This window comes from Stegodyphus dumicola, chromosome 1 (genome assembly GCF_044657685.1).
Source record: "Stegodyphus dumicola isolate Sdum_Otavi_A_Nest chromosome 1, ASM4465768v1".
Taxonomy (NCBI): Eukaryota; Metazoa; Arthropoda; class Arachnida; order Araneae; family Eresidae; genus Stegodyphus; species Stegodyphus dumicola.
In genome coordinates, this window is record NC_140768.1 from 4,605,039 (window position 1) to 4,621,662 (window position 16,624).

Genomic DNA, 16,624 nt, shown 5'->3' on the forward strand with positions numbered 1-16,624 from the left:
TCAGCTTTTAGATTCGTTTTTATACTGCACAGATGTGTGCCCTTTTGTATCGTAATATGAAAATCTCCAAATTTTAGGATTCAAAATTTGAATAAAAATTTAAATCCAAATTTCAAAGATAAAAAGGTTTTAATTATAAAGATGCGCGTTTTTTTGTTTTTAAATTAATTATTTTGTTATGCAGTATAATTAATAATTTATATTTATAATTCGAAAGTTCAGGATCCTAAATCCGTTGAATAATAGCACTCTGTCAGGCAGTTTGAAAGAAAAACGTGTAAGTTTTATGTTGCATACAATAGCCGCATTTACCTTATCGTGTAAATACTGAATGACATGATAGTGGTAACGAAACAAAATGATAAAAAAAGTCTGAAGGCTTTCAGGCGTTTTGTGTGCTACCTTTATTTATTAACTATCATGTTTTTCGCACTTAAAATGAAATCCAACAGCAATATCGCAAAATATTTGAAAGAGCGTATCTTTAGAATTTCCGATACACAGTTTCGTGCTCTGGAGATAAAAATGTTTTTCCTCCGTACAATGTTGCCATTGTTCGCTTTGAAATCGTTGAATTTATTGATCCAAAACTTATAAATACCTAATATAATATGAAATAGATAATAAAATTCCAAATTCGGACTTCTAAATGCCCATATTCAGGTGGAGACGTACGTTATTCAAAATTGGATGGCTCAGGTACCGTTGTTTTGTCACAACTGCGAGAAACATACATAAATTTATGCAGATTCTTCATTGTTTAATTACTTTAAATATAATGCACGGCTCTAATATTTGGTGTAATCTTAAACGTGTTGCTATGGGATGTTTAAAATTAAACTCCCATAAGTTTGCTTAGTGAGTCGAGAAAGATTTTGATGGAAGAAATAAGAATGGACGGCAAACCAGTTGAAGATCATCAAAACAGCTATATAGTAAAAGTGTTTTAATTTATGTACTGTGCAGCAGTATGAGCGATACGAAGCCTTTTGATGGTATAAATGTCTTTATACCAATTAATTTTTTTTAAGTCCAAAGGAGCATTAACTCAGAAGGTCTTTTAATTTCATTTTGGCATTTTGCGTTCATTCACTATAAATGTCGGATCACTTTTCAGGTTGTTGCCACCAAATATTAGAGCCGTGCATTATATTTAAAGTAATTAAACAATGAAGAATCTGCATAAATTTATGTATGTTTCTCGCAGTTGTGACAAAACAACGGTACCTGAGCCATCCAATTTTGAATAACGTACGTCTCCACCTGAATATGGGCATTTAGAAGTCCGAATTTGGAATTTTATTATCTATTTCATATTATATTAGGTATTTATAAGTTTTGGATCAATAAATTCAACGATTTCAAAGCGAACACTGGTTATCAATTCCACTTCAACTACTTGAAGGTATCTGCAAGCTGTAAACGCTGTTTATGATACTTCGGAACTTAACCTGAGTAATGTCAAAGTCCTCCTCGGCTGCATTTTTGAATATCTGTAAATGCCTCTTTCCAGCAACATAGAAATATAGGCAGAGAAGCCACAATTACTACCATGACGCGGTTTTGGTGACCTTCAACTGGTATTCAGATATTTCTGTTCAGATTTGTCCATTTTGATGTCAGAATCGTGCGTAATTTCATCTTCACATTTTTTAAGCCTCGTTAATTACCATTATATTACGTTTTCATGTCGTTTAACATTCGCACAATGTGTCAGTTTCAAGCATATATAATCCACACGTTAAGTAATCGTACACAATGTGTGCAACATGACAAATTATATCTTCTAAAAAAGTTGCCATTTGCAGGGGCAGTTTTGTTTAATATCAAACAAAAGCAATATATTGCTTAACAATTTAAAACGTTAAAAGCAACGCAACATTTTTTGATAGCTTATGTCTTAAATTTCATGCAAGAAAAGTATTTAGGAATTTCTTGCTCAAATATTTCAGCAGTTATCTTGTGATACGTTAAGGGGGCTCATACACCTTAAACCCCTTATAATTTTCGAATATGTAACTGTTGCAAGAATTGGGATATTTTATTTATTTTAAAAGCAATTACTTCCAACTTTTTACAGCCGACTACATAATATAGCTGCTTTAGGAACTACTAACCAGAAAGTTTGTGTTGCCACAAATATTTTTGTAATTTAATCCGCTTTGTGACAAAATATTTCGTCATGTTTCCACCTTGCGCGCATGATATTTTAAAAATGGCCAATGGTACATATTTGAAATTTGATGGATTTCTTTATATGGACACTATCTTCTAACTGAACCAAAAATATGACGAATATTTTAATATTAAAATATTTTATGCACGAAAACATTACAGATTTTTTTAAATAAAAAACATTTTATATACTCAACTCCAAATAAAATAAAAAATTAACATGGTATTCTTAGAATTTTTGGTTCACAGTAGTTTCTAAATGCTATAAAAGCTACATATTAAATATGGAATTAAATTATGCAACAGAATGTTTTAAACTGTGCGTGCAAGGTGGAAACATGACAAAAAATTTTGTAATAAAGTAGATTAAATTATAAAAATATTTGTCGCAACACAAACTTTCTGATTACTATTTCAGAAAGCAGCTATGTTATGTAGTCAGCTGTAAAGAGTTGGAAGTCATTGCTTTTAAAATAAATAAGTTATCCCCAATTCTTGCAACAGTCACATATTCGAAGATCTTATGGGTTTTAAGGTGTATGAGTCCCCTTAAGCTATCACACATTTATAAACATAATCTATGCGACATGACAAATGACGCCATTTAGAAAAACAGATCATTATATTCTTTAATGCAAGCAAATATCGAAATCTCAGAACGCTGCCATTTGGCACAGAACAAAAACCTTTAATTTATCTCTCAAATTTAATTATTCTGTAATTTAAAATTAATAACTCAGGCAGCTTGAGTTTGGCGTAGATTTAGTCAAGACCTCAACCGATTTCGAGGGAAACCAGGCAGGGCTCCCTCTTCGTCAAGAGCAAACTATATCTGTAAAACAGGCCTGTACCTGTTTTAACTTTGGAATCGATTGAGATCTTGGTTACATCTACGCCAAACTCAAGGTTGTTGCGTTAATAATTTTATGTTTCATTCGGCGAGTTTCTCTTCTGTTTTAATTTTATTTCGTAACCGCCTAAAAAACAAAGCAATTTATAACCGATGAAAGTACTTCTCAAAAACTTAAATATTTGTTTTCGTTTGACGTAAGAAACTTCCATATCAGAGTCCCCCAAAAATATTACAGTACTATTTTGTTTTATGTCTCATTTATTCACCATGCACCCATCTTGGCAAGTCTTGCCCCGTTGCTCAAAACATGGTGGTGCTACAGAAAGGTAAATGCCAATCTGCAGCTTTCCACCGGTCAGTGGCCTTTACCGTTACAGATGTCATTCGGTTTAATTCTGATATCAGAGGCGCTGATAGTAGAGTCTTTATGATTTTAGAAATAATATATTAATTTTTAATTCGTTTACCATTTATGCAACTTAATGAGAAAAAACGACCGGTTGAAATAAACCGTCTAATTTTAACATTACTGTTTTAATTTATTTTAAACAAAGTTTTATTTTCAAGCATTAAATATTTTATTTCGATATTGAGCAGAATATTTAAGTGAAGCGAAAGGAAACGTTTTGATATTCACAAAAAAGAACGGTAATAAATGGTTTCTCTTCATTGTAATCCAGAATTTACTTACTTGTTTCATACTTTTGAAGCTAGAAACATGCTACAAACACATTTTTGAAATTTTTTGACCGTGTCCTATTACACTTCGTTATGTTGCCCTTTATCAGAGCCAGCTCGAGTTTTATTGCATTTCATGTGATTATGTTGCATGAAATATAAAATTGTAATTTATCTTCCTGATGTTTTTGCAAATAGTCACGTTCTAGGACATAGCCACTTAATACAACAAAAGACCTACAATGTTTTATACATATCATTAAATTTATATCCAACTGATATCATTGCAAATTATTTCATATTTAATATATACGTAATAATAAAATTCCATAGTCAAGAATACACTTAAAATTCTAACTGTATGTTCTTTTCGTTTTTAATGGCGACGTTCTCTTATTTGAAAGTACGTGGAATTAAATCCACAGCCCCGTAGTCAAGTTGTTTTTCTCGCCTTTTCTACACGCACGGTTATAGAATGTTCTGGAAATATTTAAAGCGAACTGGATTGGCTGACGAGTCTGACGTCATTTCTTGGAAGCTCCGCCTTTCCAGAGGCTATAAAAGGACTCGCAAAGGAATATCGGAGGCTTTTTCTTAAATATAACGATGCAGTAAACTTCATACAAAAAGTTATTAGCAATTATTTTTTATGTACTCCGGAAATATGATTTTGTAACTGCTATTTCTCCTGACCAATAATAAATGGATCCTGTTTTTTAAACTTATCGTCTGATAATTTAAGCTACGACTACATTTATGATTCTTCACCATTCTATTTATTCCAGACAAAAGCTGGTACATCCCATATATATATATATATATATATATATATAAATCATAATTTTTGTAAACATTTATGGCATTATTACAACTGAAAAAGATTTCATCTGATCCCATATCACAGTACCTGATACAGAAACCAGAAACATATGGATTTGTTATTTTAAATAACTGAATAATATTAATTCTTCTTTACTTGAAAGCTAAGTTACCTTGCGTTTCTAAGAGAAGATAAGGAAATTATTTTCTGCCCAAAATTATTTGAGTGAAATAAAGGATCGCTTCACTCTTCTTGAGTCTGCATCTTTAGTTATTTGAACTCAGCGATGAATGGTGTGGTGGTCCGCACGCTGGGCGCGTATTCCAGAGATCCTCGGTTCGATTCTCAGCGAAGGCGTTTGCTCATTTTTCAAGCCTCTTGCTTTCAAAAAATCCTAAAGCCTCTACAGTGGCAACCGAACTAAAAGGTTGGTGGATGGTGATTCTCCCCACCCAGGATTTCGCGACTGGGTTCCCTAAAACCCGCAGTGGCCCTTTAAAGGGAAAGTATGGAAGGTATTTCTCCCGCCTTCCTAGCGAACCTTCGTGGTATGGTGGTCTGCACGCTGGGCGCGTTTTCCAGAGGTCCGCGGTTCGATTCCCGAAGAAGGCGTTTACTCATTTTTCATCCTTCCTGCTTCCAAAAATTACTTAATGTCTTTACACCTCGATATTTACCTTAGACAAAAAGAGTGAGGAACCCTACAAATGTGTACATTTGTGTTGTCTGATCTTTGCAGTCCATTGCTAATGCTTTTGTTTTCGCCATATTTTTCGCAGAATATATAACAAAATTTCACCGGTGAGTTGGTTGTAAAATATTTACATGGAATTTCATACAAAAAGCTCAAAATATGGTCTAAGACAATAACAATACATTAACACCGATTTGGAATATAATTATAGTATTTGCAAGAAACACGAAATTTCGACGAATACACTTTTGTGCAGCCCGGGTGGATAATTTGAATGTTAGAAATGCTTAATGTATACATTTATATTTTAGTCCTTCTATTTTTGCTGTCGATTTACGTTACGTTACGGTTTAAATCATTTTTATATGCTTATAAGGTATATCTCCCGCCTTCTTAGCATGCTTCGTGGTGTGGTGCTCAGCACGCTCCGTGGTGTGGTGCTCAGCACGCTCCGTGGTGTGGTGCTCAGCACGCTCGACGCGTATTCGAGAGGTCCGTGGTTCCTGTCCCGGCGAGAGCATTGCTTATTTTTCCTGTCTCACGCATCAAAAGCGTCTCTAATGTCTCTACATCCTTTTTATCGCTATATCTCTTACTGCCCACCAGCGGCCGGGCGGTAAAGTCGCTGAACACTGGTAGTTCGGTTCGAGGTTCGAGGTTCGATTTTCAGAGAACGGGCTGGCTGCATGAACGTTTTCGTGGTTTTTTCCGTGTGTAACGTGTATACGAGCCAGTTTCCCTTAGGAAGTTCTCCACGAAGGCATCGTCGAGGCTTTGCCGTAACCACATAAACTCTATATCTTTTAAATGCCTCTTTCTGATTTACTGTTTTCCTTTATATATTTCATCGTTGTTCTCTGCAATATGGCTTAAATATATCACTTGCGTCACCTTAACAACCGAAGTTTCATATATCAGAAAGGATTTCGCTAAATGACCAATATGAAAACTCAATATATCAGTTTTATTGCATTCGCAAAGTCTCTACATGCTTAGCCTCACAAACTGCGGTTAACAGAGAGGCAACCATTCCATGTATCGTAAGGTTTTTTAATTTTCTTTAGAACTGCAGGTTATTGAACAATTTCAGAGATTTACGATATATATATATATATGTCCTTTTATATGTTGCAACTTTATTTAACATTTTACGGATATATTTAATATTTGAAATTTTAGTATACCTAATTGTTGTTCCAATGTTTAAAATAATATACAATTATTTTAAACATTGGAACTGTTCTCGTAAATAATAAAAGCTGTTTCTCAAAATATTTCATACCTCTGGACATAGTAATCTTTTACGTGGTGTCTAACAAGTTTACGTTTAAAATTTCTCTGGATTTCAGTATCTCATCACGCGAATAAGATGCGGTGTGTGTTTCCACCGAAAACAAATGCCGCTAACGCTTTCTCCGACATTGTTAAATGAAACGATCGTTTGGAAGTAGGTATAGTTTTTTACGGCAGAGACATTGCATGGGAATTGAACGTATTTGCAATTCTTTGAAAGCCCCGAAGTAGCTCCTGTAACGACGCGCGAATTAAACCCTCTCTTCTTCTGATTGTGTCACAGTAATTTTCAAAAGTGGATGACGATGGGTCCCGCAGGCTTACGAGAAATGACTCTTTTCTGACTTGGAAGAGCTTTATTGTGAAATGTGAGGTTCCTGTTAACTAGACGTTTTAACTACGAATTCTTTCTTTTGGGCTTAGATGTATCATTTGGTAACAGTACTGATTATGAGATTGTTTCGACAACGGCACTCTGTCTTTAAGGAATTTAAAAAAGCCAAAAGATAAAAGTGCATTGTCATGAACTGTATCAAAATGATGTGATATTTTCCAGCATAGACCAAATATATTTAAGCATGCGATTTTATTCTCAGTGGATTGATTTTCTTCAAATGTACAGCTTCGGAAATCTACAAGTGTACAACTTTGGAAATTTTTACTTCCTTCATAAAGGAAATATTGTAATCACCGAAAATTCCGGGTATCATATGTCAACGAAAATACCCATTTTGACCACTATTGAATGCAATTGAACGATGTTTTTCCGTGAAATTTATACGTAAGGACAGAATAAAGTACTTCCGCCCCAAACGAATTATGGAACTGATTTAAAATGGATTCAGAAGAGATTTTTTCGTGGCCTGTTTGTATGTACGTACGTATGTATGCATGTATCTCGCAAAACTCAAAAAGAGTAGTCTCAGGACGTTGAAATTTTCTATATAGGACTGCTATAACATGTAGTTGTGTACCTCCCTTTTTGGTTGCAATCGGCCGCATCAAAAGTGTATAAATACACTGCTCAACATTGAAAATGCAACACCAAGAAAGAGTGGTCAGAAAATGATGAAATTTGGAAAAAAGACAGAGACAGCAAGCAGCAATAAGTGATCTTTATTTCAAAGAGATAGAATACAGAGCGAGAACATACAGCATTTTATTGATGATCTCATGACTTCTCTATATGAAGGATGTGAGGATCACCTCCCCGTATTAACTACTTAATAAGCTACATTGGTGGAAAAATGAGCTAGCTACGCATACAATAGAAAAAGTGCCGCGCGCTGAGACGTTGAAACAAGAAAGAATGAACAGTATTGAGTCTAACACTCTCATCCTTTTTCAGAACGAAACGGCTTTATACAAACAGATGAGTATCGAAGCAAAAATAAATTCACGGGAAAACTTTTGTACATATAACACCGTTACATATGGTTTTTACCACACCATTGTAATGGATAAGCTGTAGAAACCTTTGCATTATTTTAAATCGGCGATTTTTGTGCAGGGGTCATGTGACAAGGGGGGACACAGTGCTATACCAATTAGCCGCTACGGTAGAGGGGTGGGGCTCGCGTCCTCCGTCACTTGTCATCAGTCAGAGCCTACGCATGCAAAATCCAAACAAAATCAATCAGGAAGACGTATACAATATCTGCGTCCACGAATCAATTTTGAAACATAGGGTAGCTAGCTTTCTGAACGTCTTGAAGAAGGAAAAAGTACCTAAATACTTAAAAGTTTTCAGAACCTGGGGAAAAATAAGCGAGTGAATATGGTAAATGCTGATTTGTTTTTCAGTGTATCCTTTGAGAAGATATTTCTAGCCAGCCGTATTGCATATAAAACAGCTATTGATAGTTATTTAGTTGTTCATGAAAGAGCGTCAGGCTGATACTTTATTCATAAAATATTCATTTTCGTGTGCACCTTCAAGCATGAAACGTCCTGATGCAATATAAAATGCACGAATAGAAGAAGGCGATGTAGTTGTGGATCGCGTGTGAGTCACCGGAGGATTTCAGACTGCAACGGGATTATCACTTCCCTATTCCCGTCACCTTTGATGTCGACCGACTCCAATATTATTAACTCACTTTTTAGCTCTACCGCTTCATTTGCTTCATTTGTGGAGTTCCTCCTAAAATAAGAAACTGAATCAATCTACTGGACTATGTGGGAGTGGAGATTTGACGTTATGCAACTTTCCCTGGGAGTAAAATGTTCTTTTCTCTCAAACAGCAGTTTTCGGAAATATTTTGATCAAATTCTCGAAAGATTGATTGGAATAATGGGTGTTACATTACAATCGTATCGATAAGTAAGTAAACGTGGTAGTTAGATACCGTCTAACTTCCCATGAGGAAGAACAACCACCTCATTTAACAGATAACTTAGGAAGATATCAATTATTGGCCTAACTCACTCGTACCTTTCGCCTCTTTTCTTAAAATTATACATATATTTTAATAGCGGTCTTTCTCTTAGAAATAAAATTAGGGCTTAGAGAATAGAACTATTGCTTAGAAATAGTGCTTTTTTGCCTTAGAAGTAAACACATTTTTACTTTAAATGCCGTTAGTAACATTATTCCTTTACCTTCAAAGAAAAATATAATTTATCACATTGCTAAAGTAATGCGATGAATTGCATCTTTATTTGAAGGTAAAAATATTTGTTTGGGTTCTCATTAAGTTTGGATTTTGCTGAAAAATTATACAGAAATTTGAAAATGTTTCTTCACCACGTGAAGATCTTGCATAATTTTAAAAATCTTATGTTTGCAGAAGATTTTGCCAACAAGCAAGAGTAACTTGACACTGATAAGTGTTTTCAACTCAACTTCCAAGTTCCTTCACAACTAAAATCTATGTGATTTGTGAGTTATTTTTGAAAGATTCAAATTTTAAGCAAGTTTAATTATTTAAGAAGTAAGCGTTTCTTAAAATTAGATATTTCTGATAAAATTGTTCCTCATTTTAAGATTTTTTTCCTTCTATAACTTTTTAAAAATTTCTTTGATACTAAGCAATTCATTTTATTCACTGTAATCAATGGAACAATTCAGAAAAGGAGAAGGCATGGCTACAGTTACAACAGTTATACTACACAGTTAATAATACAGTTATTTATAATTCTTAACACTCCAAACACTCCAACCTCAACGGAAATTTTTAAAATTAGAAATGGTTAGTCAGAAAAGTTTTCAGTTTTTAAAATTAAAAATGGTTAGTCATTTTTATATTTCCAGAATTAATTTTTGAATCTAAAAAGACCAAAAAATTAATATTTGTAACATTTAAAACATTTGTTTAATTGGAAATGGATTTCTTTGATTAAAAGTTTTGAAAATAGAGACTGGGTAAGGAATTTTGTAGACAAGTTTATACTGATATACTATTTGATATAATAATTAGATAATTAAAATACTTGTAAAATACATGTTTAACTGAAATGCAGTGAAATCTGCAGCACGAATAAAATATGTTTTTGCTGCCATGAAATTATATATCTTGATATCAAATTTTTTATTTCTGTGACTTATGTCTTGTCTTTCAGTATTCAGGTATGCTTCTTTTTTGTGTTTTTGTTTCATTTTCTCCAATATTTGTAGAATTAGTTAAGCGTACGCCACGTTAGAAAGTAGAGGCTTTAAAACGTTCAGGAAATTATTTATTTCTTTTTCTGGGGGTCTATACTCCTTGTGTGATGCAAATTTAAATTGTGAATGACAGATCGACCGTTGAGATCTCGATAATGCTGTTAAGCCCCGAACATCTGGACTGTTCGCTTAATTCGCCAATCAAAACAACTTTTTTCCTTCTCTCCATTCATTCGTTTGAGATCATTCTACGGGTCCAGTATTTATCCAGCTAATTTCGGCCGGCAAGCTTATCAGCGAACATTCAAGAGCAGCTGATGGTTGCGTTGATCTAGACGCAATAGAACAGACAGGATTTATGCTTCCCCATCCTTTCCCTCGATGGAAGACGCTTTCTTTATAAGGGGGGTCCACTCCAAATAGAATATTTACCCATTTTGCTGATTTTATTTCATCAAAGATATTACTGTTTTCATTTCGCGTTAAACGCTTTTAAAAGCGTTCTCAGAGTATATGCTTGTAGGGTTTATATTTATTTTAACTAACATTTATTTTAAGTTTAAACTATCTTTCCTGTCAAGCCTTACTTTCCCCTGGAATTGCCAATGCCAGAGCATGTAAATTTTAGTAAAACGCGCAAAGTATTCAAATTGTCAGCGGAAGTAATCTGAGTTAAATAGAAGGGAAACAAGTTCGTAAGTGTGCTTTTCTTGCTTCACGAGCGTGAAGGTGGCTAGGTAGAAATTGAAGAACCGCGCGTTTCGGCCTGTGTGCTTGCCTCGGCAGATAGTTGAATCTTTCAACTTAATATTCAGAAAGTTTGCTGAAATATCAGCTGTATCTTAGAACGCGGTTAGGTTAGTTACGTTAGAGAGCCTCGTAGGTAGTAACTTGTTATTATTCATTTTTAGTTTCTTATTTTTATTTTACCGCCGGGTCGGCGTAGTTTGTGAGCGTCAAGTGCACGCATCTGTAACTTCTAAAGTAGAATAAAAAGGGAGTTAAACCCTTCTTAAGAGTTTTGTGTACTTTCCAGTTCATAGCAGTCACTATTATTGTTGCGTGTAGATTGGGGCTGCGCAACACCACATGCTATCAGACTTTACAGCATTTAGCTCACATAAATGTGCATTTAAACTTTGAAAGGAGACCTCAAAACGCTACTACGAACAAAAACGCTATTACAACAATACTATACACTTATGTTTCTTTTTTAGTCAATTTGATAGCAAGGGTTCATAGTTATAACTTCATCTTCAATTTCCAACCACATTTATTTATCTTGCTCTTTTTTCTACATATTTTTTGCGTAAAGGTAGAGTGCGTAGCTTTTAACTTTATTATAACTCCTATTAAATGGTTATTTTTTTTCCTTAAAATTAACAAGTTCGTGAGTTTTAATTCTTTTATTAAATTTTTTTCAGCGTTTGCTTCATATGGAAGTAGTTATTTTACCGTCTACTTACCTTTGTGTATTTCCAGGGATACATACAGAAATTCCAGAAATCTCAAAGTAGCGTGAACAACTATATTTATATTCTCTTTCATTATTACTTCGGCTTACAGAATATCTTTACGTTAGTTTTTTTCACTCCCTTCAGCTTCTGTTTGAAAATACCCTATGTGCGACAAAATTTGTTCTTTATAGTACCACACCTCATTGGTGTTGAATAAGGCTTATAACGTATGTAATGAATTTTATGGAGACACACGCTCACACAGATATATATATATATATATGCTCAAACAAAAAGAATGGAAAGTATTTATAATAACAGTTAATGATTTTACAAAAGAGCTTACTTTATTAATTAAAATGCTAAAAGACGACAAAATACAGCATAATTTCAGCAAAAGCAGCTAGCTAAACTAGTCAAAAGTTATAAGGAGTTGTCAGTTAAAAGTTATAAGGAGCGAAAGTTTTGTGTGCTGTTGTATTTAAACATCCCATAGCCATCAACAAATACTTATGCTGATTCGTGTTTAGAGGAACTCCCCATTTTTCAGCAATGTTTATTTTATTACTGTACAGTATTATGTTACTTTTCTATGTTTATTAATATTTAAAGTCCATTTTACATTGCTAAAATAAGAGAATATAGATTATTTTATAATCTATATTTTCTTATTTAATTAATTTAGTTGATAATTATTTTAATTGAATTTCATGAATATATAAAAATGTCTGGTTTTATGTTGACTACAATAATTTTTAAGAAAGACTTTCCAGACAAGGACTGTAGAAATTACGTTATGGTACTTAAGCAAAGATTTTCAAGAACTGCGAATTTTTTCAATTATTTCTTGAAAGAATTAGGACTTCAAATTTAGAGCAATTTTAATAATACCCGGAGAGGAGAGAACATTTCAAAAAGTTTGGAAACATATTTTTACAGAAACTTTACTTTCTTTTTAAAGAAAAAAGAAATTTTTTCAATTTTTAAAAGTTATGAACTTTTAAAAGTTTGAGCTTAATACTTCCAAATTACAATTTTACGTGTCGTTCCGTTTGTTAAGATAAGAGAAAGTTTATGAATAAAATGACATCGCATAGTGAAACATCTGTCCTTGAAAAAAAATCCTTTTCTTTCTCATTAAAAATTCTGTCGACAAGCTTTTTTCTCCTTGAAGGGGAAGGATATGCAAGATATAAAATATGAATGAAAGCTTTTAAATTTAATTTAGCGATAGTCAATTTTATTCCTCATTTGAATTTGAATAAATCCCCTTTCTGTCTTAAAAGCTATCCTCATTAGATTGTAGGGTTTATATTTATTTTAACTAACATTTATTTTAAGTATAAGCTATCTTTCCTGTCAAGCCTTTACTTTCCCCTAGAATTGCCAATACCAGAGTATGTAAATTGTAGTAGAACACGCAGTATATTCAAATTTTAGCAGAAGTAAGTTGAGCTTAAATAGAAGGGAAACGAGATTGTATGTGTGCTTCTTGAATCGCTAACGTGAAGGTTGCTAGGTAGAAATTTAAGAACCGCGCGTTTCGGCCTGTGTGCCCCATCTCGGCAGTTCGCTGAATGTTTCAACTGCTTAATCAGTAAGCTCGCTGAATCTCAGCTGTATTTTAGAACGCGGTTAAGTTAGTTACGATTTTAGAGCCTCTTAGGTAGTGATTTAGTTGTTTATTCATCCTGTCATTAATTTTTAGTTTCACAGTTCTGTTTTTGTTAAACCACCGGGTTGGCGTAGTTTGTGAGCGTGAAGTGAACGCAGCTGTTATTTCTAAAGTGGAATAAAAAGGGATTTAAACACTTCTTACGAGTTTGTGTAATTTACAATTCATAGCAGTCACTACCATAGTTGCTGACAAGTTGGGGCCACGCAACACTATAAGACGATCTTATTAATCCTACAATGTGATCAGCTGTTGACCAATCACCGTTCAAAATTTAAACAAAGAAATCAAATCTACAAATATCTCTTTGCTGAAATGAGCACTAACTTTCCTGCCTTCTCCTTACTCTCCTCGCACGTGCCTTTCTGCTCCCTATGTTCTCCACTGTCTCGAGATGTCATCAGTTTTATAAAATTTTGGGTGCTTATCGCATCTACAATCTATGAATCTATGAAGAAAATCAAAATCATCAACATTCGAAGCTGGAGTATGTTAACCGTAACATGTGCCTTGAGCAAGAGAATTTTAGGTAGAGCTGTTAAGAAATCAAATTTTAAACTTTTATTAATTTCTTAATTGTACATCTATATCTTTACATTTACGAACACACACACACATATGAAAGGTCATGAATAATGACAGGGCATAGGAAAAATCTGCAGGCTATATCCTTGATGCTTCCTCGTGTCTTTCCTCATACGATAACCTTTCTCTTGTTACGCCAATACAACAATACTTTTTCTGCAACCCTACTCTTCTAACCTTTCTTTTGAATGAGGGGGGATATGTAAGATATAATAAATTACGATGGCTGCTTTAAAAATAATTGGCGACGTCAAAATTAACTATTTTAGATTTGGTACTCTCCCCTTAAATTCATCTGCTCTCCTAAATTCGATATCTTTCCATGTTATATAACACTGCTTGAAAAAAAAAAAAGGTAACTGAAACTAAAATTTAGCAATCATAGCTTGTCTCTACAATTGCATCTACTTCGGTGTAAATACCGCTCGAAAATAACTACGTCATCCTTCCCTTTTCCTAACTTGTGCTCTCCCAACATTGCACTGCTTTACCTTGCTTAAATGCTTACGTCTTACTTTTAAAACCGGTGTATATGTTACGGTGAAACACCGAAATCTGGAGAATGTCGACTTTCACCAGTGAATGTCAACATTCACATAGTCTCTTGCTGTATGTCCGAAATATTTTCCAAATTCTCTTATTTCTGACTTACACCGGTCAATGTCGACATTCAATATGTACTAATGGTGAATGTTAAACATATAACAATATTATATTTTCTTCTCCGTCATTCAGTCGCGAATAAACGCATTTGAGACTTGAAATAAGAACTCAAAAACATGAGAACCTAAAACACACAATACATTCAAAATGAGAAAGGAAAATAATAGAAGTTAAAACTTACTTAATTATACAGTACGTTCTAAATGAGAAAATAAAATAACAGTCCTAAAAAACTTACTAAATTATGTGATTCAAATCTTATTTATTGCAACAACTTAAACTATTATTTCACTTTATGACCTCTCTTTTCGACTTTCACCAGAACATATCTGTGATTGTCGACATACACCGGTAAGGGTCCAAATATACAAGAATGTAGTGAAATATTCGGTCTTTCACCGACGTATTTGGTGAATGTTGATATTCTCCGGTGAATGTCGACATTCTCCAATTTCGGTCTTTCACGGTAACATATGTAAAGATTATCGTATTTCATTGTGATTGTGTAAGTGTATTCTCAGATGGTTTTATATACGTGAAAATAAAAATTGTGTTACTTCAAGTTCAGTTGCGTTAACTGGCGCCATCATAGTTTTTACCTTCAGGCACTACTGTCTTCTCAGCCATATGATGAATATCGAAAGCTGTTAAAGTATCCGATTCCTCCTACGCATTAAATTACGATACGCGCATATATATATATGTGTGTGTGTGTACTTATGAATATCAGAGAACGGAGGATGCGAACGATATTTATTACTCCACTCCTACCAAAAAACGCGTTTGCAGAGTACCTAGCTCGCTCCACCTTAAATTTCACTAACTGGAGTAGAATTGTCTTACGCGATCGATCCCGCTACGAAATAGCCAGATGACAAGCGAAGACGCGTGTGGAGACGTCCCGAACAATCATGGAATACTGACTTAACTGTTTGTTGTTGTTTTTTTGTAGAGTCATTCTGGGTTCTCACTTTAGTAGGATAATGCTAGGGCATATCCTACTAAAGTGGATATAATGGCAATCCTTTCGAATGATTATTTTTGTGCTTGTCAAGATAATTTTCTAGTGCTCAGAAGATTTTTCGTCAGTAGAGCATGTCTAAGGTTGTATTATAAGGTATTTCTCCCGCCTTCTTAGCATGCCTTCGTGGTGTAGTGGTCAGCACGATCGGCGCGAATTTGAGAGGTCCGTGATTCTAGTCCCGGCTACGGAATTGCTCATTTTTCATCTCTCCTGCTTTCAAAAAAGTACCTAATGTACAGGATGAGCAGGTGCCTCCGATAGTCTCAGAATGTTGCAGATGTAACTCTACAGCTTCAGAAAGTTTGGCAAAAAAACCGAAGAAGTCATCATATGACATCTACCAAATTTTCGTCCCATTCGGACAAGTCCTTCCTGGTGAATGCCCCGATCAAGGCTGTTGAACACTGGAAGTTCGGACCTCGTTCGAACCAGGGTGAATGAGCTGGCTCTTTTATAATTCTTTCGGAAAGGCAGGCTTCCGCTCAGTCTGATAGCTATCGAGTGCTAATTTAAATAACCTTACCTAACATTATTCTCGCTATTTTTCCTTACCCTCTTTTATAGGTTGTATCAAATTGCTTATTCAAGAGCCCTCATACGAAGAGCATGTATGAAAACACATGCACTGACGGTAAAATATACATTAAAAAAAATCCGAAAGGTTTCAGATTTTAAATTATGTCCAAAGCGGCAATTTTTTTAAAATTTTGTGTGTTATCTTTATTTAATAAATAGCATATTCTTCATATTTAAGCCATAGAATTCAGTTCAAGAGCAATATCGCAAAATAATTTTAAAATGAGCATATCTTTAGAATTCCCGATACAGAGTCTCGCGCGCTGGGGATAATTTTTATTTTTTTTATTTTTATTTTTATTTTTATTTTTTCCGTACAGTGTTGCCATGGCTCGCTTTGAAATCGTTAAGTTTGTTAATAAAAAATTTGTTGAAGTGTTACAAAATGTGAAATCGATAATGAAACAAATTTCAAATTCAAATTAGCGCTTTCACATGCCCATATTCTATGGAAGATTACGTTATTCAAATTTCGATGGTTCTAGGTACCGTACTCTTGTTTTATCACAATGCGAGAAACATATATA